Genomic DNA, 27,005 nt, shown 5'->3' on the forward strand with positions numbered 1-27,005 from the left:
GTTTTAACCAGCAAAAGGAAGGCAAGACCAGGAGAGAAGTGGAAAGCCAGGAGAAATGTTCATGTCCTTTCTAAGTGGACAAAGGACAGAGACTCCAGTGCTGCATTTTGGGGGTTTTTTTGTTTGGTTATTTTGTTGTTGTTGTTGTTTTGTCATTGTTGCTGGTTTTGGTAGGATTTTTATCTTGTTGTTGTGGGGTTTTTGGTTTTTTGGGATTTTTGGTTTGGTTTTTTCTTTTTGTTTGTTTGTTCGTTTTTGTTTTTTGTTTTTTTTTTTTTTTCTGGGGTTTCACGTAGTTGTCAGAGCTTGTAAAAAAATCTACCTCAAATCCTCTTTCCTGAGAAAAGGTAACTTTAGCTCTCACCAAAGAACTTCCAGGCTCTCCAAGAGAGAGGTTTAATAATCTTTTCTGTTTCCATCAGCATGTAACACACAATCACAGAATGGTTTGGGTTGAAAGGGACCTTACACATCATTAATTCCAAACCCCAGCAATGGGCAGGGACACCTTCCAGCACAACACCAATCTCCACACCAGCTGCCCCAGCTCGGGGCTGTGCCATGTCTGTGACGAGCTTGGCAAAGCAGCAGGGTCACAAGGTTTTGCTCTTGGTGCTTTTTCCTACAACTGCTCAAGCTCAAACTTGCCATCGAGGTTTTCCAGCTCTTTGGCTGTTTCTGCCCAGTTTGCCAGTAGCAGGAGGCTGTGAGAATGACTGTGCTGCATCAGATGCAGAGTCCTCCCTGCCCCAGCATCCTTTTTCGTACAACAATCAGCTCTGGATGCCTGGGAAGAGCTTGGGAGCAGGTGTGCACATCATCCTGCTTCCTCAGAGGGTTCATTCAGTCTGTGAGCTGGTGGCTTAGAGCTGTGCTAAATGACAGCTGGTGTTCTCACATTTAGCTCGCCTCAACTTTTTCCTGTGAATCTCTTAAGGATCACCACCTTTGGAAAGGACCTCCATGACCATTGAGTCCAACTTTTGACAGAACCAGAGCTTTTGACCTTGTTGCCCAGACCAGAGCACTGAGAGAATGTCCAGCCATTCCGTGAGCACCTCCAGTGTCACCCTGGTTTTTTAAGATTTTCTAAGCCATCTGATGTTGACATTCTTGTAGTGAACTTTCTCAGACACTTTCTGTAAATATCTCATTGTTTTGCATTCCTTTATGGAGGAGGAGAGAGTTGACGGATTGTTGGTTTGTCCAGTGTCATTGGAGAGGTGGCACTGTCACCCTCCAACCCACTGTCACTCTTGGAAAACTATAAATGATGGAGTCAGAAAATAAAATTCCCTTTTCCTTTGCCTTGAGAACAGCAGAGCGAGCTTGTGTTCTTTCATGTCCTATAGTGAAACCTCCAGGGATGTACCTCCCTGATCAGCCCATTCCCTGACCACCCTTTCAATGAAAAAATTCTATCTCTTGTTCAACCCAAACCTCTCCTGGTACAGATTGAGGCCTTTTCTTCTTGTCCTCTCACTGGCTGCCTGGAGAAGAGGCTGATCCTCACCTGGCTTTATTTCAGGGACATGTAGAGAGTGGTAAAGTCTCTCCTGAGCTTCCTTTTCCCCAGGCTAAACAAACCCAGCTCCCTGAGCTGCTCCTGGTGCTCCAGCCCCTTCTCCATCTCTGTTCCCTCCTCTGGACATGCTCCAGTTCCTCAATTTCTTTCTTGTCCTGAGGGGCCAAAAACTGGACAAAGCACTCAAAGTGTGACCTCAGCAGTGCCCAGCACAGGGGATGGGCACTGCCCTGGTCCTGGGGCTGCACCACTGCTGGCACAGGCCAGGTGATGTGGCATTCACATTCTCTGAATGTGACAAATCTGACAAATCCCTTCACCCAGGATTTTTCTACTGGGAAGCTGAGAAACCTCAGAGAAAAGGAAAACAATTCTTATCTCATTTGCTTCTCCTGTGTTGTGCTCATGTGGAATGTGTTTGGAGATTGTTTACCCACAGGTGATTGTTCCATTGGGCTCTGCTGTGAGTTGTTTTCACTCTTTGGCCAATCAGGGCCAAGCTATGTTGAGACACTGGAGTGAGTCAGGAGTTTTCATCATTATCTTTTTAACCCTCTTTAAGTATCCTTTCTGTATTCTTTAGTATAGTATAGTTTAGTATTATTTAATATAATATAGTATAATAAAAAAATAAATGACCACATTAGCCTTCTGAGAACCTGGAGACAGATTCACCATTCCTTCCTTCCTCTGGGCACCCCACAAATACAATAAGGTGCCATTGGCCCCCAGACACAGCTGGTGCATGTTGAGCCACTGTCAACCAGCCCACCATGTCCTTTTCTTCCAGGCCATTTTCCACGCACTCTGCCCCAAGGGTTTGGTTTTTATCTGCACTGATGTAAATTAGGGTTGGCCCATTATGTCCTGTGCTCCCTCAGGCTGGGTACTTCACAAGAACTTTTTAAATGTTTATTTAAACACGTGTAGAGATTTTCTGCTGTGCAGGGGATATAGATTTGTTAAAAAAGGCTTTGTTTCATCCTGAGAAAGACATGCTACTTTACAGAGAAGCAAATCCAGACTCCTGCAGCCTGGAAGCTGAGATGGTAAGTTTTGAATGCTAGCTGAAAAGAGTATGAATGGAGTAGATTTCATTTCTCATACTTGGATTGTTTGCCTGCTTCATAACCTCTTTGCTAGGGGCAGTTCAAACTCACTCCAGACACTTTTGCTGCCCACTGTATTTCTGCAAGGTTTTTGCACTGCCACGTTCCCCAAGGGTTGTGCTTCCACCACTCTTATTTGAAATGGTAAATTTTGTGATTGCTGTGGATCTGGCAGAAGCAGGGTGAGATATGTGCAGACTTGTGTCTCTCATCCATCTGAGATGGGCGGCTGCAGCTCTAACGTGGTCCTGCCTTCCTTGCCAGCAGATTAGGAAAGGATTGTGAAAGAGAAGGACACCAAGGGGATCATCATTCCATGTCTGTACTGCAGCAATCCTCCAGCTGGCATCAGCCTCCATTTGCTCTGTGCCTTCCATGTGGGATCAATAAGAGAGATGCACAGAGAGAATCCAGGAAAGCCTGGAAGTAGAAAGCAAATTTTCTGGCACTTTTCATTCTTTTATATTCAGTGTAGTGTGAGCCTGCAAGACAACTGCAGTACACATGGGAAGGTTGGATTGAGGATTTGGGCACTGCCCAGCTTTTGTATTTCTGCTCCACCACAGACTCCCCATGGCCTTGGGCAAGGCATTAATGGCCAGTCTGGAGTAGAAGGGTCAACCTTGTGGAGGCTGACCTAGAACAGAGACTAGATGGTATTAAAGAATAAAGCAGGGATTTATTAAAAGGCTTCAATGGATGCACCTTGGGCAGCACAAGAGCCCAGCCAGGGCTACACCCAAGATGAACCAAAATGGTCACAAGATGAACCCAAAGTGAACCGAAATGGTCCTAAAATGCACAACCACTCACAGGGTCTCTCATTTTTATAAGTTCTGCTCCATTTGCATATTGAAGTTAATTGTTCAATTATAGTTTTAGATTATGAAGTCCCATCCTTCTTGTTTTTCTCTCTCCAGCCCACGTTGTTTGTGCTCTTGGGCCTGAGATTTGGATCATTTGTCCTTGGTGCCCAGCTGGAGCAGGAATTGTTTTGTCTCCCTGCTCTGTGCACAGAGCTCATCATCCCCTCATATAAAACCCAGACCCACACACTAAAGCAGCACAGAACCTGAAAAATATAAAAGCCAAAACCTGAGGCATCAGGTGTGAGCACACCAAGCACAGAAGCTCAGTGAGAGGGACCATCAGGTGAGTTTTGGTGTCTCCACAGACACTACAATCCAATACAGAGACAACTTGTGACTGGGCAGGGTGAAAGCTGGTGTGGACTTCTCAAAGTTGGCTACTTTAAGTTAACATGGCATAAATATGGATATTTCCACATCAGACTCCCTTTGCAAGGCACAAGGCAGAGCAGAGGATGGAAAACAGGTTCCTAGATCATAAGTCACGATCATGAAAATTAGTTCTACAGCCCAGCCCTGTGCAGAATGGAGCAGTCACAATGGAGCAGTCACACATTCCATGGCCCAGATCTGATGCCACCCAGTCCCCAGTGTCCCACATATGCAGCCAGTGTCCTCACCACTAGGATCTTCCAGCCCACCTCTGGAAGCTGTGTCAGCATCCAGGCAGAAATTCAATATCCACGGCGATGGAGGGAAAGTTTTTTTGACTAAACATGCTGTAAAATATAAAATCTTTGGAATTGTGGGGTTATTGTCTTGAAGGTTAGCACAGATATCAGAAAACCCCCCACTAATGTTCGTGAATTATCTCTCTTTTTTTGGCTGAAATCCCTTTCCAAAGAATTCGGGTCTTTGTGGAAAGTGAAGCTGTTGTGTCAGGTGACAGCAAGTGGCACGTTTTAAACCCACTGCATTGAACATGTTAAAGTCATGGAGTTTGTCTGGGGGTTAGAATGAAAAGGTATTTGCCCTGGGTATGTACTTCCTGGGAAAAATCTTCAGGATATGAGACAATGAATCACCTCCTAGAGCAGAGGAGAAATGCAAAGCATGCAACTCTTAAAGCTCTTCAGAGAGCAGGGTACCTGCACCAGGCAAGGCATTACACAAATGGACATGAGATGAGCTAAAAGGTCATTTTTATCCTCCCTTTTAAACATGGATCCAGAAGGAAACATGCTAACAGCAAGGCCACCTCCTGCTACCAATTATTCAGAAAGGTAAGAGTCCAGATTGTGCCACAGAGAACCACTTAGACTTCTCATCAAAATGAGACTGTGGCAAAGTGAATGCTCCAGGAGGTCAAATGCATTTCCACTCAGGGCAGGATCATTTCCAAGAGCCCGAATGAAGGATTAACAAAGATGACTTGACATTTACCTGGATTCATGTGCAGCTAATAGGGCTGATAAAAGTGCTCCATGAATAATGCATATTGGGTAATTCACAGATGGAAAGATTCATCTTCTTCCATGAGCAGAAGGGATGGGGGAGGGTGGAACATCAGACAGAAAAGATTGGTCTTTAGATCCATAATATCTTTATCAGTGGAAAGAGAGGTCAAGGTTTCCTGGTTTAGCATCTTAAGTGCTTCCATTAAGGAAGCAATTTTAATTACTTAGAAGGTCACAGACCCTCTTTTTGTTTTGAGGGGGTTTTTTTAGGGGGAGGGGGAAGATGGGATTTAGAGTAATTAGCAAATTAGCAAAGTGCAGCTGATTTCTTTGAGGGTGGTACATGGAGGGGCTGAGCACAGTGTCACAAAGGCACAGAACAGCTGAGCTCAGAAGGAACCTCTGGAGATTCTCTGCTCTAAACACCATGACCACAGAAACACCAAATACAGCAAAATCTCCAGGCAAGCATCCAGGAAAGCTGGGTTTGAAAATCTCTGAGGATAACAACTCCACAGTTCAATCACCCTGACAGAAAAAATGGGGTTTTTTGGTGGTGTTCACAGGGTCCCAGGACGAGGGAAGAGATGAGAATCTTGACTCCATGTTTCAGAAGGCTGATTTATTATTTTATGATATATATTAAATTTAAAAAATGATATAATAAAACTATACTAAAAGAATAGAAGAAAGGATTTCATTAGAAGGCTAGCAAGGAATAGAAAGGAATGGAATGATAATAAAATCTTGTGACTGACCAGAGTCTGAAACAGCTGGGCTGTGATTGGCCATTAATTAGAAACAACCACATGAGACCAATCACAGATGCACCTGTTGCATTCCACAGCAGCAGCAGATAACCATTGTTTACATTTAGTTTCTGAGGCCTCACAGCTTCTCAGGAGAAAAATCCTAGCAAAAGGAATTTTCATAGAATATGTCCATGACAGTTTTTTACCTTGTATTTAAATTGTTTCTTGTATTTCCATTTACAAGCATTGTCTTTTGTCCTGTTACTAGACATCACCTGGTCCTTCTCCTTTACTCAGCCCTCAGGTATTTAAACACCTTGAAAAGACCCCTCACAAAGATAAATCAAATCAAATCAAATCAGTCTCAAGTCTCTCAGTCTTTCTTCACTGAGAGAAACTCCAATCCTCATTCACCTTTGAGGCCCCTGAGCCAATGTTACTGTGACCCATTGTGGCAGTATTTTCACTATGGATGCAGCGATTCCTTGTGTTCCCAGGGAAAGGTGAATGCTTGGGGGAATGTTTTCATGTCCCAGACTGCAGCTGACAGGAACAACCACCCACTCTGTTCTGCAGTTCATGGAAGGGGTGACACAATGATTACCTGTCACTGTTCATCTGGTGCTCTTCAAAATCCAGCCTGTGAAATCTCTTGGAAGAGAAGCTTAGAGAAAAGATGTCCTGCCTGGAGCCAGGATTAATGAGGTTGAATCCTACTGGTGGCCACAGAACTGGTTCAGTTTGGAAAGTGCTGCTGTGGGGTTTTGTTCATTACTGTGATGGGACCACAAATCAAGCACAACTTTCCCAAGGATGTGCCTGGATAATTCAGTAATATCCCCTTGAAGACCACAGTGCCCTTTAAATTCAAAACTCTGGGTTTTACACAGTGTAGAACAATTACATTTTTAATTAGGACAACTCAAAGCAATTTGGTGAAGCAGAGGAAGAAAGAGAAGACACTGTGTCCTTGCTTCTCCTTTTGATTTCAATCAGCTCAATGGTTTTCTGGGTTTCAGCAAGTTCTAAAAAGCTGCCTTGCTCTCTCCAGCAATCTCCCAGTCTTGGCCTGTGGTTTTCCAGATCCTTGCTAAGCTCTGTGCCTGTGTCCTCCTGTGCCTGCCCTATCCTTCAGCCCTGAAGCCTCCTTGAGAGGAAGCTGAGACCAATTAAGACCAAGACAAATTAAGACTGAGACCAATTAAGCCTGGAACAGCTTCCCAGGGCAATGGTGACAGCATCAAGCCAGACACAGCTCAAGAAGAGTTTGGACAATGCTTTCTGGCACAGGGTGGGATTCTTGGGGTGTCCTGTACAGGGCCAGGAGTTGGACTCGATGATCCTGATGGGTTCTTTCCAACTCAGAATATTTCTATGTTTTTATGATTCTTAGTCCCAAAGGAATGACTCCCTGTCCCTCTGCAGATTTCCATCTGTCCCAGTCACTTTCCAAAGGCATGTGGCATATGACACATGTTTAAAAAGCCAGATATCCTTTGCCATAATCAATCAGCTGAAAAGCCTCTATCCTGTTGGTGCAAGAGGGCAGAAGGAAGTTCCCATGGCCATCAGAATTCTCCTTTCCCCACAGTTAAAATTAATCTGTACTTCAATGCAGTGTCCTTGAACCCTGAAGGACATAAGCTTCATTTCCCTCTAAATTAGAGCTGGATTTTAGTCTGAAGTTGCATTTAAATGAAGGGCAAAATTCCTCCTGCTTTCGACAGAAGGAAAATTTCCTCGCTTGAGTTGAATTTTACCCAGTCAAGAGTTCACACTTGTCTTGGTAAATAGGAAAAGACATCCCCAAGCTGGTGAGAGGGATTCTGGCCAAACCCCCTGTGGCTGCACAGAAGGGTGAAGTCTTCAGGGACACAAAGCCAGGAGATCTGCCTCCAACTCTGGATCTGCAGTGTGGCCAGGACCTGGGTGTGCCTTGACTTCAGTGGCACAGCGTGCACAGAGCTGCCATCATCACAGCTGTCCTCTGCCACCACCACGGGACCTCAAAGAGCGACACCACTGCCAAGAATGGAGATTTTAGAGCTCCCTAAAGGGGCTCAGCTCAGCCTGGGCTGTGCCCACAGACTGGTCCTGAGCAGGTGACACCAGTGTCACTGAGAAAGGGAGAAAACTCCAAGGAACAGCAAACACTGACAATCCACGTTCTACAAAATTGTCTGGCTTGTATGGCTTCTAAAGCAGGATATTTAGTGAGGGGCTGGGCTCCTTGATGTGATGATTTGTAGCACTTCAGTCAGAAGTTTGGGCTCTTTGTACATTCTCACACTGTGTGAGACTGAGTCTGTCTGTGTGTGTGACAGGCACTGGCAGCCACATCTCCTCCGGGACATATTTGTGGAATATCAGCTATTTAGTACCATCTTGTTCACTCAGTGGGCAAGCCAGAAATGACTGTGGAACAAACCCAAAACAAGCTTTTCCTCCCCTGGAGGAGCTGATGCCAATGCATCTCTTACCTTGCCAGGCATGAGCCAGGTGAAATCACAACCTGAATGCCCTGTGGAGCCTGATCCTTGCTCTCTGTTGGATGTGTAGTATCACAAGTGAGGTTTCCATGCTGCTCTGATACTGCTTCCAAGGCAAGGATTATTGTTTTTCTGTGAATTGTGGCTGGACTTTCACAAGAGGTAACTTCTGGTCTGAGACTGAGCTGCTTCTGAGTACATTGGACTGAATGCAAAGGGATCTGAGATTCAGCCACCAGAGTGGAGAGAGGGATGGCAGAAATAAATAAATGAAATAAATGAGAAATAAATGAGACCACAGGAACCTCACATCATGTGAAGTGAAAAAAAAAATCCTTGCTGTTAAAAAAAGTTAAATATTTGCAATTCAGAGTACCAGGAGAAAAATAAATAAGAAATAAAGAACCATGCTCCCTAACTGAAGAAAAGGAAATGTTTCCTTGCCCCAGCTGCCAAAACACAGACCCTGGGTAGGAGGCACAGGTTTCACCCCTGATTTTGCTTTGGTGTGTAGAAAAGCCAAATCTCCACATCCTTTAATCCTTTTCTTATTGGCTGTAAGGGGCATAATTATTTCTGCTTTTGCTTTTCCAGCTTGCTTGTCCATTCTGGGTGCAGCTGTTTGGAGACAGGAGTCTCCCCTCCTGTGTGTGAGTGCCCCTCCAGGTGCTTGGGTTCAGGGACTATTGAACACAGAATGTGACCCCTCTGCTAAGAGGATTTCAGGGAGAAAATACCACTACAGAACTCACCTGAGGCTGCAATCTCTGAAACAAGCAGCTCATCCATGTAAAGCAAAGGCTCCAGGCTCCAGAAAATACTGACATGGAGGTAGAGACAAGTCTGAGCTGGGCTCACTAAATCTCTGCTTCATTTCACTAAGGCAGGGGAGAAGAATGAGTTTTAGCAAGCAGGACAATTAATAACCAAGCCTCATGTCAGGTGAAAGTGTAATTAGCAATGCCAGATGGAAGTGCATCCACAGGAGGCATGGAAAGCTCCCTCTCCCTTGGAATATGCCACATTGCAGCCACACCAGGTCCTCCTCCAGGAAAGCAGGGGCTGAAATCTCCTCAAGCAGAAGATGGAATTGCATTTAGGTTTATATTCATGGACTAACACCACAAGCCCTGGGCAATTGTTTAGCATGACCTGCTGTGATTATTTTGTAATGCTTATGCTCCTCTCCCCCTCTGTTTTCTATTTATGCTGCAGATATTAGTGAGTTATCTAAAATCCTGAGTAGTTTTGGGGAAAACCTATATGATGCTATCTGTTGGTAAATTAGCCTCTCACCCTTCCATTTCTTATTCAGTTCTCAAGTTTCTTCCATGGAGGAAACATCCAAGTTATTGTAAAAGTAATTTTATTTTATTTTAAAACAACAATTTAGTAAACAAGCTGCCTCACTGCCGGCTGCTCACCTCTATACTGAGGAGGAGGAACTCACCTAATAATAATTCTAGTACAATGCTTCCCTTGAAACACCCCCAGGAGGCTCTCTTTATCTGGGAAAGGTGCTGGAATATTCACACCTAATCACCAGGACACAGAAATACAGCTCTTTAAAGGGGGAAATCAATTTCCCTTTGCATTTGAAATACTAACAATGTACTTTGCTGGAGCTAAGTGGTTGGATAAGATCGTACATCCAGTGCTGATGATCAGCCTGAAAGGGAGGGGGCAAAAGGTGACAGTGGGGCTTAGCAATAGCAGTACCTAAAGAGAAATTTATTAATAAAAGGGGAAAAAGGAAATTGTTAGATGGTCCTCTCTCCTCAGTTCAGTTCCACACCAGTACAAAACCCCAACAGTGTTGGTCCCTCGTGTTAAAGGTCTGTTTGCCATCCCTTGTGACATTTACAGGGCTTTTTGCTGTTAGCAATATCCACTGGGATCTGTGGCACAGACAAATCCTCAACACTTGGAATTCTGGTCTCTTTTCCCTCTACTGTACCCCTTACATTACTTGCTTTTGTGAGTTACATTGGTGGCAGCAGTTTTGTCCCCTGAGATCACATTAGGGACTTCCAGAGAAATTAATCTGATGGAAAATTGCATTGTCAACCAAGCTTAATTTTTTTTTCATGAAAAGCATTTCCTTCCTGTAGGGAATTCACAATGTCTGCTTAAAAAAAGTCCAAACAAACCCCCAGACTTTAACACTTTCATCTTGAATCTTTCATTTTATGGCATGAGAAAATCTATAGGGGTGAAGTTCTTTTGTTTGCTTGTTTAAGAAAAAATCCATTACCCTACTCAATGAGACTTCATGAAGGAAAATACATGTGGATTAGATATTCCTTCCTTCCTTCCTTCCTTCCTTCCTTCCTTCCTTCCTTCCTTCCTTCCTTCCTTCCTTCCGCCACTTCCTTCCGCCACTTCCTTCCTTCCTTCCTTCCTTCCTTCCTTCCTTCCTTCCTTCCTTCCTTCCGCCACTTCCTTCCGCCACTTCCTTCCGCCACTTCCTTCCGCCACTTCCTTCCGCCACTTCCTTCCGCCACTTCCTTCCTTCCTTCCTTCCGCCACTTCCTTCCGCCCCTTCCTTCCTTCCGCCACTTCCTTCCTTCCTTCCTTCCTTCCTTCCTTCCTTCCTTCCTTCCTTCCTTCCTTCCTTCCTTCCTTCCTTCCTTCCTTCCTTCCTTCCGCCACTTCCTTCCGCCACTTCCTTCCGCCACTTCCTTCCGCCACTTCCTTCCGCCACTTCCTTCCGCCACTTCCTTCCTTCCTTCCGCCACTTCCTTCCTTCCGCCACTTCCTTCCTTCCGCCACTTCCTTCCTTCCTTCCTTCCTTCCTTCCTTCCTTCCTTCCTTCCGCCACTTCCTTCCTTCCTTCCTTCCGCCACTTCCTTCCGCCACTTCCTTCCTTCCTTCCTTCCTTCCTTCCGCCACTTCCTTCCGCCACTTCCTTCCTTCCGCCACTTCCTTCCTTCCTTCCACCACTTCCTTCCGCCACTTCCTTCCGCCACTTCCTTCCGCCACTTCCTTCCTTCCTTCCTTCCTTCCTTCCTTCCTTCCTTCCTTCCTTCCTTCCTTCCTTCCTTCCTTCCTTCCTTCCTTCCTTCCTTCCTTCCTTCCTTCCTTCCTTCCTCCCTCCCTCCCTCCCTCCCTCCCTCCCTCCCTCCCTCCCTCCCTCCCTTCCGCCACTTCCTTCCTTCCGCCACTTCCTTCCGCCACTTCCTTCCCCTTTTCTCTGTTCTTTTCTGTTTTGTTCTCTTTTCCTTTCTTTTCCTTCTTTCTTTCCCTCTGTTTCCTTTTTTTTCCCTTCATCCCGTCTCTTCCCTATTCCAAGGTCAGTGCAAAAAAATCCAGTTCTGGGAAAACATGGAGAAATCTGGCATTTGCTGTTTTTGTAGCCCCAAACAGAAACCATATTAAAACATGAAGTTTAGTGAGTCTATGGATGTATGCATGGATAGCTGTGATTTATTGGATGTGTCAGGGGTTCATTTCATCTTTAAATAGGAAAACCATGAGGTGTGACTTGATGACTTATTAAAAAAATGTCACACTACCTAGGAAGAGTGACACCATAAAATACTTACACACACAATTCCTGAGAGGGGCTTGTCAGAAGGATATCCCAGCTTACCATTTAATGGGAAAAAATAATTATTCACGGGTTGTTAGTTTTGCTTTTTACAAACAATGAGTCCAGTTAATTTTGTCATATCACTGGATTGTGTTTGCAAGCTTCAATCACTCCTTTAAACCAGCCCAGCCCTCCCAGGGCACATGGAGTGAAAAGGCATCATTTTAATGGGCTTGTAGCTAATTAAAATGTGTGACATTCAGAATGTGGCTGGAACGTGGCATAAAAAAGAAATGACAGGACAATACATCATGTCACGGACAAGTGGCTAAATGTGAGTTGTGCTGGCAAATACCATGGTGAAAAATCAGCTTGAATCAGGCTCCTCCAAGCATTCAGGAATATCTATTTGTTTGCATGCTTCATCCAGAAGTGGTGGATGGGTTCTCACTAGGGATAAGTGACCTGTTTTGCAATTTTCCAAGGTTCTGTCTTTGATGTCCTGGTGTGGATTGACCTCTGTCCTTACAGGGGGGTGGGTGGGTGGCTGCTGTCAGGGACAGTGTGGCAAACAATGTTTGATTCCCAGGGGCGGCACTGCAGGGAACAACAAAGATTTGTGGGTTTTGCCTGATATTGTGTATTCTGAGCTGCTTGGTCTTCTTCAGTGCACCTGCTAAAGAAATGAACAAATTCCACTAAACCAGGTTGCTCCAAGTCCCATCCAACCTGGCCTTGGACACTTCCAAGGATCCAGGGACAGCCACAGCTTCTCTGGGCACCCTTTGCCATGGTCTCCCTGTGGCATTCACATTCTCTGAAAAAATCCCCTTCGCCCAAGGTTTTTCTCCTGGGAAGCTGAGAAACCTAAAAAAAAAAGGAAAACAATTCTTATCTCATTTGCTTCTCCTGTGCTGTGCTCATGTGGAATGTGTTTGGAGATTGTTTACCCACAGGTGATTGTTCCATTGGATTCTGCTGTGAGTTGTTTTCACTCTTTGGCCAATCAGGGCCAAGCTGTGTCAGGACTCTGGAAAGAGTCAGGAGTTTTCCTTATTATCTTTTTAGCATTCTGTAAGTATCCTTTTTGTATTCTTTAGTATAGTTTAATATTCTTTAATTAATATAGTATAATAAAGTAATAAATTACCCTTCTGAGAACGTGGAGTCAGATTCACCATTCCTGCCTTCATTGGGACAGTTTTCCAGCAAATACCTCCCCACCCTCACAGGGAACAGTTCCTTCCCAACATGCCATCTAAACATTCTTATTTCAGCTTAAAAGTGTTCCCCTTTGTCATATAATTCCATGCCCTTTCCAAATGTCCCTCTCCAGGTCTCCTGTACCCTTTAGGCACTGAAGGTGCTGGAAGCTCTCCCTGGAGCCTTCTCCAGGCTGAACAATCCCAACTGTCACAGCCTTTCGTTATAGGAGACATACTCCATCCCTCTGGTCCTTAGAAGAGCAGTTTCAAACAGCAGCCTGACTTTCAGAAGGCAGCTCACCAAAAAATCCCAGCCTGAATCAGAAAGGCTCCAAAAAAAATGTGGAAATTATGGTTGGGTGGGCCAGTTTGGATTGTGTTTGTACAACCTGTACTAGTGGAAGGCGTCCCTGCCCATAGCATGGGGCTGTAACTAGAAGGTTTTTAAGGTCTCTTCCAACTCAAACCATTCTGTTCTATAACTGGGGATCCCAAATAGATGATGAAAGGAAATATTGCTGTATGGGCTGATAAAGTTAAATATTTTTGTGTCCTAGCCTTCTTTCTTTCTGCCTTTCAAAGTATTTCTATTTTTTGCAGATAATTAATTCTTTTTCTTTCTTAGCTATGAGCCTTGGCTCACACTACTAAAGAGCCTAAAAAGGCTCTGTTGCATTTAAAATCTTGTTAGAATTAACCCCAAATTCTTAACTTAGCAGTCAAAATGGACTCCATGCTGAACACAGCAATTCTTTTTAAAAAAGGGAATTAAGAATATCTATTTGTCTGCTTTTCAAGGAGACTAATGTTAGTAAAGGGAAAAAGGGGGATAAAGAAAGGAAACAAAATGTACCAGTACTGTTAAATTTATTCCTTTTATTATAATTTCTTTGGCTTATGTAAATTTAACTGAAGTTTTTCAGACCATTAATCCATAACACCAACTATAGCCCTCTTTGTTCTTAATTAAAAACGGATGGATTGATAGAAGAGGGATGAGCTTTTCAGAAGTACTCAATGCTGACCAAACTCTGCTTTGATGAAGTCAGTGCTGAAAACTCCCCCAGAATCTATTGAGAATAGAGCAGAGCTCTGAGCATTTCTGAAACCCCTTCCAGAGTGAAGTGTGGTGAGGGATCATTTCTGAGAGCATTGCCAGGGGTTCAGCATTGTGGTTTCAATGAATTTCAGGGTTTTTTTGGGGTTTTTTTTTTGTCTTAAAACTGGTTTGAGCTGTTTAAAATCTACATCCCAAATGGTTTTTGTGGACTCTAACCCTTGAGCTGTTGTGGTTGGGTTCAGAAATTTGGATTGGCTCGCAGAAAAGTGCGTTAAAAACACACATAAGGGATTTGGGAGACACCATAAGTAGCAGTGTTTGAAAGCTGAAATGAGGCAAATAAATGTGGCAGAAATGGATTTTGAAAGTCTCAATGTGTTTATTACTTGCAACTGACCCAATCCCAAAGGTCAGTAGTAGTTTTAACACCTCTGTCCTCTGGTGAAAACCAGAAAGCAAAAAAGACCCAAACACAGCAGATGAGTCCTGGTGCAGAGCTGGGAGAGAGGAACCACCCTGCAGCATCAGAAAAGAGAATTCATGGTTTAGAGCACAATGGTTTGGGTTGGAAGAGACCTTCAAATACATCCCATTGCACCCCCTGCCATGGGCAGGGACAGTTTCCACTATCCCAGGTTGTTCCAACCCCTGTCCAACGTGGCCTTGGGCACTGCCAGGGATCCAGGGGCAGCCACAGCTTCTCTGGGCACCCTGTGCCAGGGCCTCCCTGTGGCACTCACATTTTCTGGAAAAATCCCTTCGCCCAGGATTCTTCTCCTGGGAAGCTGAGAAGCCTCAGAGAAAAAGGAAAACAATTCTTATCTCATTTGCTTCTCCTGTGCTGTGCTCATGTGCAATGTGTTTGGAGATTGTTCACCCACAGGTGATTGTTCCATTGGATTCTGCTGGGAGTTGTTTTCACTCTTTGGCCAATCAGGGCCAAACTGTGTCAAGACTCTGGAGAGAGTCAGGAGTTTTCATTATTATCTTTTTAGCATTCTGTAAGTATCCTTTCTGTATTCTTTAGTATAGTATAGTATTCTTTAATATAATATAGTACAATAAAGTAATAAATTAGCCTTCTGAGAGCATGGAGTCAGATTCATCATTCCTGCCTTTGTCAGAGCATTCCCAGCAAATACAACACTTCCCCACCCTCCCAGGAAATAATTTTTTCCTAACATCTACTCTAAATCTAAACAGTTCAACCAAAGTCTTAAAACATCTTAAAATTCCAAAATTACCCATTATTCAAAACATCAAGGCTGGTGCGGCAAAATTTCAAGCCAAGCTTGAAATTTTTCACTGTTGAGGCCCATTTTGTTTATCCTTGTCAGGTGGAAAGACAAAATGTGCTACAGAGGCTCATTTCTGAAGGGATCAGATGGAGAGCAGGACATAAAGTGACAGAACTGGCCTGGTGGCTGTGTCTCTAACTGGCCCAATGCCTGTGAAAACATACGGTCCCTTTGCCACCACGGAGGCTGGAGGAGAGGCAGTTTAATGGGGCTCTGCACACAAGTTTTAGAGCCTTTCATAGCACAGATATAAATGATACATTTCATCTTTATGCCACCCTTCTAAATCACTAAAAAGTAAATTCAGTTAATGCTGAAAGGCAGAAGCCCTGAACTGCTGCTTTGCTTTGCTATTTATAGTGTCAGGACCAGCTCTGGCTTAATCTTCTGGGTGTCATTCAATATATTCCTGACCCAACCAGGTAGAACAGAAGACTTTGGCTGTATTTCCAAGCTCTCAGAGGTTTTAAGACAATCCCACAGCTTTTGCTGCAAGTAGTTTTTGCAGTGTACTGATTAATAATCTCTGGGAGAGTTTAATTGTCCACAGGAAAACATCAGCTGCAGATCAGGAAAGAAAATGCCCCCTAAAATTTAAAAAAACCCTCAAACAACAAAAAGCACCAAAAAAAAAAAAACCAAAAAAAGTTTTAGAAAAGGGACATATTGACTTCATTTTCCCAGCAGATGTCTCTGCTGAAGCCCCTCCCATCCCTGGCTCCATTTGTGCCATGTTAATTGTCATAACTACGCCCTGTAGCTCCTTGGTAGGAGAATTGTCACAATTAGCCTGTGACTTTGCACCAGCTGTCTTGGCATAGACAAGACAACGTGCTTTGGACTCTGAACACCTGCAAACCAATTCCATGGTGGATGTTTGAATGCTCAAACCAAACAGATGTTGCATTTCAGGCTTGTTCTCTTGGGGGGGCTGGGGAGAGAGAGGTGGAAAAATGTCTGTATGCTGGGATGCCATAATTTTCCCTTTTTGAGGTTTATTCTGTGCATTCTCTTCCAGTGTGCTGATGGAGGGATGGCCCCAGCAGTTATCTGGAGATTACACAATTTGTAGGGTTCCATATATTGGTAGCTCTGAGTAGCTGAACAGAATGGGGGCAGGGGGTGAAAGAGAAAAAAAAAACCCTCCACATTTATTTTGATTTATTTCTAATTACTCCCTTTCCAGGGCTCTGAAAGGACAGTTTGGTTTGGTTGGTGCACTTCTGGGTGAGTGTGATCTGGGAGCTGGCAGGCAGCACTTTGGCAGTTTTACCCCAGTGAGTTTAATAACCCAACGAGAATTGCCCAGAACAGTGGGATCAGATTCATGGAACGAGCCATGAATGCATTTCTGTTCCCCAGTAACTGCTCAGTGGGATTATTCAAGAGATTTAAATGTGGGTGGCATCAATTTGAAATGCAGATGGTGTATCTTATTAAACACCATTTCAGCTATTTGTAGTGCTCAGAACAGTATTTGCCCTGAATTTAAATAACGATGTACAGTATTTGTTAAAAAACATGCTTGGGCATGTTTTGTTTAATTAGTGGCTTGAAATTTCCTAGCATATGGCTTGTCATTTGCTAAAAAGATATGCAATTATGAAGTTCCTTGAAGTTTTACTATTTAAAAGCAAAATTAACTTGGTGTGTTCAGCAGTTAATGGCAGGCCATTAAATATAGTATTTACTAAACAAAAGACATATAGGAGCAGCTGAGTGTGCCTGTGCCATCTGTACCTCGAGCCCCTCACATCTTTTGGTTCACAGGAGGTAGACTGGACCCACTCTGCTCCCTCAGTTCATTACCAGAGTTTTCTGCACTTCAGTGCAAATGACATCGTGTCTGGTTATTATCTTTAAAGGCCTGGATGCCGCTTTAGAAGCATCAATTTAATTTTTATACTTCAGGAAAGCAAGCAGACCATCTGCTTAGAAATCCCAGCACTTTCTGAAGAGCTGCAGATATTTCTTTTCCCTGTCAGGTTTTGAATGGCCTTTTAAAGTTTTTGGAACTTTTCAGTTGCCTGCCTGTTCATTTTTGATTAGGAAATGGAAATGAGAGTCTGGAAGACTGAAGGATGATACATGTTGTTTTTTTTTCTCCCCATAACTTACCTGCTCAGCTTCTACTCCTCATCACGACACATGAGTAATTCAGTGTCTGCTTCCCTCCACCAGCTCAGCTCGAGCCAGTTCCTCCGTCCAACACCTCCATCACTCCCTAGTCCCAGCAGAGATGATGGAAAGACTTGCCTCAGGCATCTCCACCACCCCTCATTGCAGGCAATATTATGCACTCAAATGAGTCACAGATTGGAGGATTCTCATTTTTTTTCTCCTGAGAGCGGCTTATCTCGGGAAGGGAAGCGGAGAGGGAAGCAGTGGAGCCTGATGAAGAAGTGAGAAGGGAATGACCCCCCATCCTGACACATTCCTTTCCTTCACAAGTCTGATTTCATGGCTTTATCACGCGCTGCACTTCTTCAGGCACAGACAGTAGGATTCATGTCAGTGCATTATAGACATCCACACAAGAGCCAGGCCCTCCCAGGCTGAGAATTTATGCAAGAAATAGGCTTTTTTTAGGGTTTTACCTCTTCTATACATTTCCCTCTTGAAGAGGCAAATGACAGCTCTGAAAGCCCCGTTTTTGGTCATTAACTATGAGGGGAGTGTAGATATCTACACTGAGATACAGACTCACAGTGAAGATCTCACAAAACTCATGGTTGAAATCTTTGGGAATCACTGAAAAATCACTGTGAATTTCAGGAAATTCAGGGTTTTGCTTTGTTTCCTTTCTTATCACCACTACATCTTTGTTCAGTAAGAACAAGATGTTCAGGTCATCAGAGGGACAACCAAAGTTGTGATCCTTTTCAGGGTGAGCTGTCAAGCAGATGAAAAGAGAAGCAAAACAAACAGGAGGGGAAAAGGTGGGAAATCAGAAGCATTAATCCATACCTCTGTTTCTTTCTGGATGGTACTCATCTTCTCACCTTAGCCAGGGTTGCCAATACTTTTGCTTATATATTTTACCCATCTTTCATCCCACTAGCCTGACCACAGTATCCCACCATCCCACTGATCTGCTTCACTCCCTCTCAACGTGACTTTTTCAGGATTCTCTCTTGATTTCCAGACAGAACTCCTGCCTTTACCACAGTGCTTCTGTGGAGCTGTTCACAGGGTCCCAGGACGAGGGAAGAGATGAGAATCTTGACTCCATATTTCAGAAGGCTGATTTATTATTTCATGATATATATTATATTAAAAGAAAATTATATACTAAGACTATACTAAAATAAAAGAGAAAGGATTTCATCAGAAGGCTAACAAAGGAAAGGAATGGAATGATAATAAAATCTTGTGACTGTTCACTTGTGACAGACACAGGTGGCTGTCATTGGTCATCAAGTAAAAATATGCTGGGTAAACAATTCTCCAAATCACATTCCAAAGCAGCAAAACATGGACAAGCTGAAGCTTCCCAGCTTCTCAGGAGAAAAGATCCTGGCAAAAGGATTTTTCATAAAATATGTCTGTGACAGGCTTCCTCCTGCTCACTCCTCACTCTGCCTGCTCCGCTCCTTTCCCTGATCACTGCTGATTTCCTACCCCAGCTCTGTTATTTTTTACATGACTGTCTGATCTCTCTGTCTAATGAACAACTCCCCTGACTCCCAGCTCCCTGCTAATGAAGATGGAGAGAGCTTTACCTCTTCACTCATAGAACCCTGGACAATATCACGTAGCAAAAGGAATTATTATACAAAAATAGGTCCATAATGTGCTCACTCTTTTTTCTTCTGTGACTCAAAGTGACTTCCTTAAGGGGAATGTTTCTTTTGTTATCCACCTTCAGTTCTGATTTCCCTGCACTGTGATCAATTGGTTTTTGTGGGGCAGGAATGCTCTGCACAAATGGGAAAGGAAGGGGAAGGGAGAGGGAAAGGGAAATGGGAAAGGGGAAAGGGAAAGGGGAAAGGGAAAGGGGAAAGGGGAAAAAGAAAGGGGAAAGGGAATAAAAGGGGAAAGGGGAAAAAAAGGGAAAGGGAAAAAGGGGAAGAGGAAAAAAGGGAAAGGGAAAGGGAAAGGGAAAGGGAAAGGGAAAGGGAAAGGGAAAGGGAAAAGGGAAAAGAGAAAAGGAAAAAAGAAAGGAAAAGGGAAAAGGAAAAAAGAAAGGAAAAGGGAAAAGGGATGAACACCTTCTGCCAGACCAGGTTGTTCATCTAATGAATTGTTTTTGGATTGGTGGTTATTTTTGACTTTTTAAGACCTTCAAAGTGCTGCATTTTTGGTCCAGACATGATGAGTTGAAATACTGTTTGATCCCCTGACTGGATGCTCCTTGCTAGACAAAAGGACATTTTTTTTCTGCAAAGAATTGAAAGGGAAGAAATTAAAGAATGCCCAAAGTCATTCATTCTTTTTTTGTCAATAAACTGTCATTCCAGCAGCAAAATAAGTCCACACATATCAGAAGAAACCAATGAGACTTGATAGCAAAGCATTAGAGGCATGATGGAGGGAGGGAATCACACAAACTTTTAAAAACACAAACACATTCTAAATAAATATGAAAATATGACTTTTCATCTCTACCCTCACATATTCAAATGGGAATCACTGTTGTTCAATTTTGACCTTTTCAGGTGCCCCAAAGTCTAAAACAATGTTTATGACATCCAGTTAAGGGCAACTCCAAAAATACAACGAATATTCAGAAGAAATTACAATAAGGATTCACCACAAGGCGCTCATTCCTCCAGATTGTTGAGAACCAATGCTTGGGGTCTCTGTGTTTGGGGACGTCATTTCCCAAGAAGAAGACGTGAAAGACACCTTGACAAGTTGTCATTAAAGATTTCATGGCAATAGCTGTGAGTGCAGGAATTCCTGCTCTGTTGCCCTGGCAAAATTCACATTCAGATGATTACACGTTGCCTGCTTACACTCAGGCTGCATTTTCAATTCCATGTGTCATTGTCCTTGTCTTCTCATCTTAAATTATTGTACAGTGCTGCTGTGCATTATTAAACAGTTGCCACATTTCATCCCAGTGGATCTTGCATTTAAATGATGGATTTACAAAGGTTCTGCTGCTTTGTTAAGCTTGCCTGTACAGCTGGTTGAAGGTTTACCTCAAGAAAAAAAAAGTTTTCCTTCAAAGAACTCTTGAAAAATCACTGGGTTTCATTAAAAGTTCTCAAAATCTTTTCCCTCTTTCATTTTTTCCCCAAAAGTTTCTGATTTTTTGAATTGAAAATTAAATTAAATAGAGGTATATAAAAGAAACGCTATTACAAATAAATGCCACTATTAACAAAAAAGCAAATTTTTCCAATTAAACACTGAAAATCATTCCAACAGTATTTTAGCCATCTGCTTTCTGAATATTGCAGTGAAATAAAAAAATAAAAGAAGGAAAGAAAGAAGGAATCTATTTCAAGCAACTGAGAATGAAAACAATGGCTGAGCTGCAAATATCACAGCAGAAATCTTTCAATTGTTTCCAGCAAGTCCTTTTTGTGCATCATCCTTTGAAACTTGAAAATTTCAGAAAGAAAAACTGCCTTTAATTCTGTTTCTTAGTACTTGTATCCATAAAATGAAACCCAAGTGCAATTTGTTTCTTAGATTAGAAGCTCAATGAGACAGGGATCACTGCTCCATGAAATTAAGCACGTTGGGTGTAGGCTGAGGGAACATTCCTGAAAATACAAAGTATTAGGATGTGTCCCAAGGAGGATGCAGGGGCTGTCTTGGGGTTTCAAGAAATGGAGAACTTAGTAATAGGCAATGATATAAGATAAAAATATTAGAGGATGGTTGAAATCTGTCACAGACCTATTTTCTGAAATATCTTTTGCTAGGATTTTTTCTCCTGAGAAACTGAGAAGCCTCAGAGGAAAAGAAAAACAATAGTTGTTTGCTGCAGTGGAATAAAACAGATGCATCTTTGATTGGTCCATGTGAGTTGTTTCCACTTGATGACCAATCACAGGTCCAGCTGTGTTGGGACTTTTTCAGTCACAAGATTTTATTATCATTCCTTTCCTTTCTAGCCTTCTGATGAAATATTTTCTTCTATTCTTTTAGCACAGTTTTAATATTTTATTTTAGAAGAATATATATAATAAAATAATGAATCAGCCTTCTGAAACATGGAGTCAAGATTCTCATCTCTTCCCTCGTCCTGGGACCCCTGTGAACACCACCACAGGAATGAGATATAGCGGAGAGGGGTTGCCTGTTGATATTCAAGACCAGGTTGGATGGGCTTGGAGGAACCTGGGATAGTGGAAGGTGTCCCTGCCCATGGCAGGGGGTTGGAGCTCAAAGTTCTTGAAGTTCCCTTCCAATCCAAATTGTCCTGTGAATCTGTGCCATGATTCCATGGCAGCCGTTGTGCTTCAGCTACTGTTCAGTGGCAAATGAAGAACTGAGATTGATGGGCCCAGTCAGGGAAACCATCACAGCGTCTGTGTGCTGTGCTATCTTGGGGATAAAACAATCCCCACATGCAAAATTAGAGCACTCAACACCCTTGGAAGAGAACTCAGGCTATTTTAAGACCTGTGGAAAGATGTCTAAGGATGCAGATTCCCTAGAAAATTTAAAAAGCTCTAAAGCATCTCCATTTATTTATAGACAGTTTCACAAAGTCAGCTGCTATAAGGCAGTGAAATCTGTGTTGTGGAGTTCTTTTAGAAACAATGCATTTCTCAGGATCACAGTTCTGACTGGGTGAGTTCTGAACTCCACACTGAAATGTAAATATTTTTTATGGCTTAAAGCACTGGCTGCAGAGGCAGCCCTCGGCAAACACTGATGTGCAGGTTGAGTAGGTAATTTTGGAAAGCAAGAGCAAGCCAAGATGTGCCAGGCTTTGGAAAGACATTGCCACGTCCTACTCTTAGGAAAAATTTCCCTTTGTGTTGTTGTAAGTCCACAGTCTTCTTGTCTGACCATAAATAATTTCCAGCTCTGAGAACAGGTGGGATTCTGCCTCGTAGATTTCATAGTTTTTGTGTCTATTAGGAAGATTTCAGGAGATGTGTGTTACTGATATTAAAATAAAAAGATACCTCCCATCACCACCTGTGCTGGATCCAGCCTATGTTTTAAAGGAAAGCTGAGATTGCTATCAAATAATCTGCTTTAATGGGCTGGTACTCCAAGGGGAACATGAACACAATGAAGTTGGAAGAAAGGACGACTATTCTTCATAATTACCACTTTTTTTCCACATCAAACTAGATTAAGAGAAGTTGCCTCACAAATTAAAGACAGCCTGAGAGCTGTTTGTAACTTGTTTGATGCACAAACCAGCAGGTTGGAGTCTTCTGGATGACTTTGAAGGGACTGATCCTTTTTTCATCCAAGTTCAGTAAGCAAGGCAGCATCTACATAAGTGGAATCTTCAAGGATTTTAAAGCGTTTAAGGTGATGTTTATTGTATTTGCAGGGAGGAACAATGGATCTGACTCCATGTTCTCAGAAGGCTAATTTATTATTATTTATGATACTATATTATATTAAAGAATACTGTACTTTACTATACTAAAGAATACAGAAAGGATACTTACTGAAGGTTAAAAAGATAATAATGAAAACTCCTGACTCTTTCCAGAATCCCGACACAGTTTGGCCCTGATTGGCCAAAGAGTGAAAACAACTCCCAGCAGAATCCAATGGAACAATCACCTGTGGGTAAACAAACTCCAAACACATTCCACATGAGCACAACACAGGAGAAGCAAATGAGATAAGAATTGTTTTCCTTTTTCTCTGAGGCTTCTCAGTTTCCCAGGAGAACAATCCCGGGCAAAGGGATTTTTCAGAGAATGTAAATGTGACAGAGGTTGAATGGGGCTTGGAGCAGCTGGATGCAGTGGAAGTTCTTGGATGGTTTTCCAACCCCAACCATCCTGTTATTCTGGATAAATGGACAAGGGTTTTGTGATAGCCCAGTTTAGAGGTCACTAATATGTGGCTAAATGAGACAGAATTCTTAATGGATAGCAGGAATTGCATGGGTGAATTCCAACTGTGCAGCTCATTTTATTTTCAGACAATTCCATGAGCATCGAGTAATTAATCCTCAAAGAACTTTAAAGCAGACAGCTGGAAAGACAGTCAGGCAGACATGCCCGTAAATATTTAGTTTCTTCTTCTTCCTTTTGGTTTGGGTTTTGGTTTTTTTTTATGGTCTGTTTTTATGGAATAATTCCACAGGTGGGCTCATTGGTATCAGCTTGTTAGAAGAGGAAACAACTGTGACATGGTAGATAAGACACATTTTCAAAAAATAATCCTAGAGGTGATGTAACACTGCGAGCAGAAATCACCTCTTTCAGTGGCACATTGCAGAGAACAAGTGAAACAGCAAAATGTGCAGTGACACAGATGCTCAGGGGACTCCTGCTTTATCTCTAACTACAAAGGCAAGATTGTCCCTTCTGTGCCAGAGGAGGGGCTGCCATGGCAGAGAACAGCCACATTAAAGCCTCCCAGCCCTGAGTTCCTCTGCTCCTGTTTCCAGCCACTCACCCCTCAGGCCAGGCTGAGGTGGAAAACCTTGGACCTGGCACTAAGACCCGCCAGGGAATTCTTGTCTGGCAATATGAGGCTGGATTTTGGCTCTCTATTGTAAATGCAGGGCTACCAACAAGGGAAGGAATGATGAGGAGTACTCTAACTTAGTAAAAGGTTAATTTATTACTTTAGTATACTAAATTATATTAAATCTTAAGTTTCTGTGGTTGAGATGACCCCCGAGGTATTAGAAAGTCTTTTCTTTCCCAGCCCCACAACCGAAGAAGAAGTTGAGATTCATCAGTTCTGCTTTTCAAGGTTGTTTATTTTTCCTTATCTATCACATTCTTTCTCTGACCTGCTGAGTTCCATCCAGCAGGTTGAGTTGTGACACAGTCCCTGCCCTTGGGGTGGTGTTGGCTTTTTATACTAAAAACTACATGTACTTTATTTACAGCAATTTTCCAATACTTATCACCTATGTTAGACAGTTTGTCTCTACTCTAAACCAATCCAGAAGTGCCACCATCACAGCAGAAGATGAAGGCCAAGAAGAAGGAGAAGAAAGACAGGACGTGCCCAGATTCCTCCATCTTGCCTCTTGAACCCCCATTCTAAAAAACCCAAATTCTACTTTTTCACCCTGTGACAAATTCACTAACATTCTACTCAAACCCTTGTGAGTTGTAACTCTTCACACAAAGTTGGTAGCTTTTTCCATGGGCTAAAATCAAAGGCACAGGTGTTTGTGGCTCTGTGCCAAGGTCTCTGAGCCCCCAGCCAGGGTCTGGAGTCCTCCAGGGCAGCCAGAGCAATGTCCTGGGTTCTGACAATTAAAGAATACTATACTATACTATACTATACTATACTATACTATACTATACTATACTATACTATACTAAAGAATGCAGAAAGGATACTTAGAGAAGGCTAAAAAGATAATAATGAAAACTCCTGACTCTTTCCAGAATCCCGACACAGCTTGGCCCTGATTGGCCAAAGAGTGAAAACAACTCCCAGCAGAATCCAATGGAGCAATCACCTGTGGGTAAACAATCTCCAAGCACATTCCACATGAACACAGCACAGGAGAAGCAAATGAGATAAGAATTGTTTTCCTTTTCTCTGAGGCCTCTCACAGCCTTCCAGCCTCCCAGGAGAAAAACCTTGGGTGAAAAAATCATGTTCAGAGAACGTGAATGCCACAGCTCTCCTCACCCCTACCTGTGTCAAGGGGCTCAGGCACACTCTATCAGCCTGATAGATTTTCTACCCTGAATTATGCCCTGGCCATCTTCCAGCCAGGCCATTGGGGACTATGATGTTGTTAAATCTGATTCCCTTGCAGGGTCAGGATTGATCAACACAAAGCTTATTTTTGGCAGCACAAAGGAAATGTTTATTGGCCAATTCCTGTACCCGTAGGAGATGTGAGTAAATCTCCCTTTGCCCTCACAAAGGTCAGCTTTTCAAATTACCCTCATCCATGTACTGCACCAGGCCATGAGAAAAGGTGTTGAGCACCCTTGTCACCCTGAGGAGAGGGAGGGCTGTGGTTAACTCAGCACCTTTCAGGAGCCATTCTTCAGAGCCCTCTCATTCCCCTTGAGCCAGGATTCAGTTCATGCTCCAGCTTAAGAAGGAATCCTGCCTATTTCTGCTGGTTTTGCTTCAGCAGAAATGTGAAACCAATCCGCTGGCTGGATTTCAGCTTGGATAATTACATTTTGCTCACATAAATTACTATATTAGTTTCAAAGAGGGGAAATTACTCTCTGCTAGCTCTTCCAAAGCTATTTGGTAGTGTTAGCAGGGAGGATGAAACTGGCCAACCCACCAGAGAGGTGGCTGTGTTTTGATGGGGGACGAAATTCCCCTTGTAGGGAACGTCTTTTGTGCAGGGAACTTCAGTCCATGCCCAGCCTACATGAAAGATGGAGAGCTATTAACTCCTGTCTGAGCCTCACAGCTCTCAGCCTGTGATGTATCTCCCTCAGCCTGACTCTCATGTATTAGACTGGCTCTCTGACAGCTCTTCTGGGATGGCTTCATAAAGCCCTATTAAATCCTCATTTTCCAGTTGTAAGCTGGCTGGATTTTGAATTTCTTTCCTCTATCACCAGTCCCCTTCCTTTAGGATCCACTGGGCATTGTTTCCTGCTGTCACCCAGGTTAGCTGCAAGGCTGCTTGGCTCTGCATCCATCACATCTGGAGGAGCCAGGATTTTCCAGACAAGATAAAAATCTTGTTGGTGACCTAAATACTCAGTTCTGCATCCCAGTGTCACAGCATCCATCCTTGCCTCTGCCTGGCACAAACTGCAGCTCCCAAACGATTCCCTACTGCTTTGAATGATCCTTCTAGAGCCTGCTGTGGGAAATATGCTTTAACTTTTCTTCACCCTTCTATCTTTCTGAGGCAAGCTGGTTTTTCCCCTCTGTACCACATCCAGTATTCTTGTATTATTTCTTGGGCATTAAATCCATCACAAGTTTCATCTTTCTTATTCTTTCCCACCCTTCTTAAATTTCTCCAGTGTTCTCATCTATCACATCACTCATTCCAGCCTTGATGTTTCCATTGTCATCACTTTTGGTGTCACTCTCATGCCTGAAACGTCCTAATTTTTCTCATCTTTTGAGACCCAAAATGACATCCTGCCTGAGTCAGGGAATCAGCAGCATTATCTTTATGATTATTCATTAAACAGAAGTTTTAGGACAGCTAATGAATATGCATAAAGTAATTGTTCCCAAAGTCAGATTGTTCAAACACTCGTTCTGTGAATTGTTGCTGCAGGAGGAAATCTCCCCAGTGTTTGAGGAGCACAGCAAAATACAAGCAGGATGAGAAGGTTTTGAAGTGCAATGGGCAAGATTTTCTTGCAAAGCTCATGATATTTGGAGGTGTTGAACTCATTCATTTGGTCACACCTGGTGTTTTACAAAGGTTTAAGCACATCTAATCTGAAGATTGCCAGTGGTCCCACAGATTGGGACGTGCAGGAGGGAAAGGATTGGCCTGAACCATTGCATGGGCTGGACTTTCTTTGGGAAGGAATTTTAGGTAATTCTACTCATCAGCTGTGAACTCATCTCATCTTGGCTGTGGAAAGGATTATTATTATTTTAAATCTAAGCTTGTTCAATTTCTTGAGGTTGCAGCAGTTTTAATGTATTGGGAGTTTCTGACCTTGCACTGTTATTGGAACAGAGATGAAGAGC

At 43.0% G+C, this 27,005-nt stretch overlaps 1 long non-coding RNA gene across 2 annotated transcripts in view; it reads left to right on the forward strand.

The window, feature by feature from the left end:
- The window catches only part of LOC113460085 (uncharacterized), a 382,981-nt gene that overhangs the window by 37,381 nt on the left and 318,595 nt on the right, over nucleotides 1-27,005 (forward strand). The window lies entirely within an intron of this gene.

Source organism: Zonotrichia albicollis, chromosome 5 (assembly GCF_047830755.1).
Source record: "Zonotrichia albicollis isolate bZonAlb1 chromosome 5, bZonAlb1.hap1, whole genome shotgun sequence".
Lineage (NCBI taxonomy): Eukaryota > Metazoa > Chordata > Aves > Passeriformes > Passerellidae > Zonotrichia > Zonotrichia albicollis.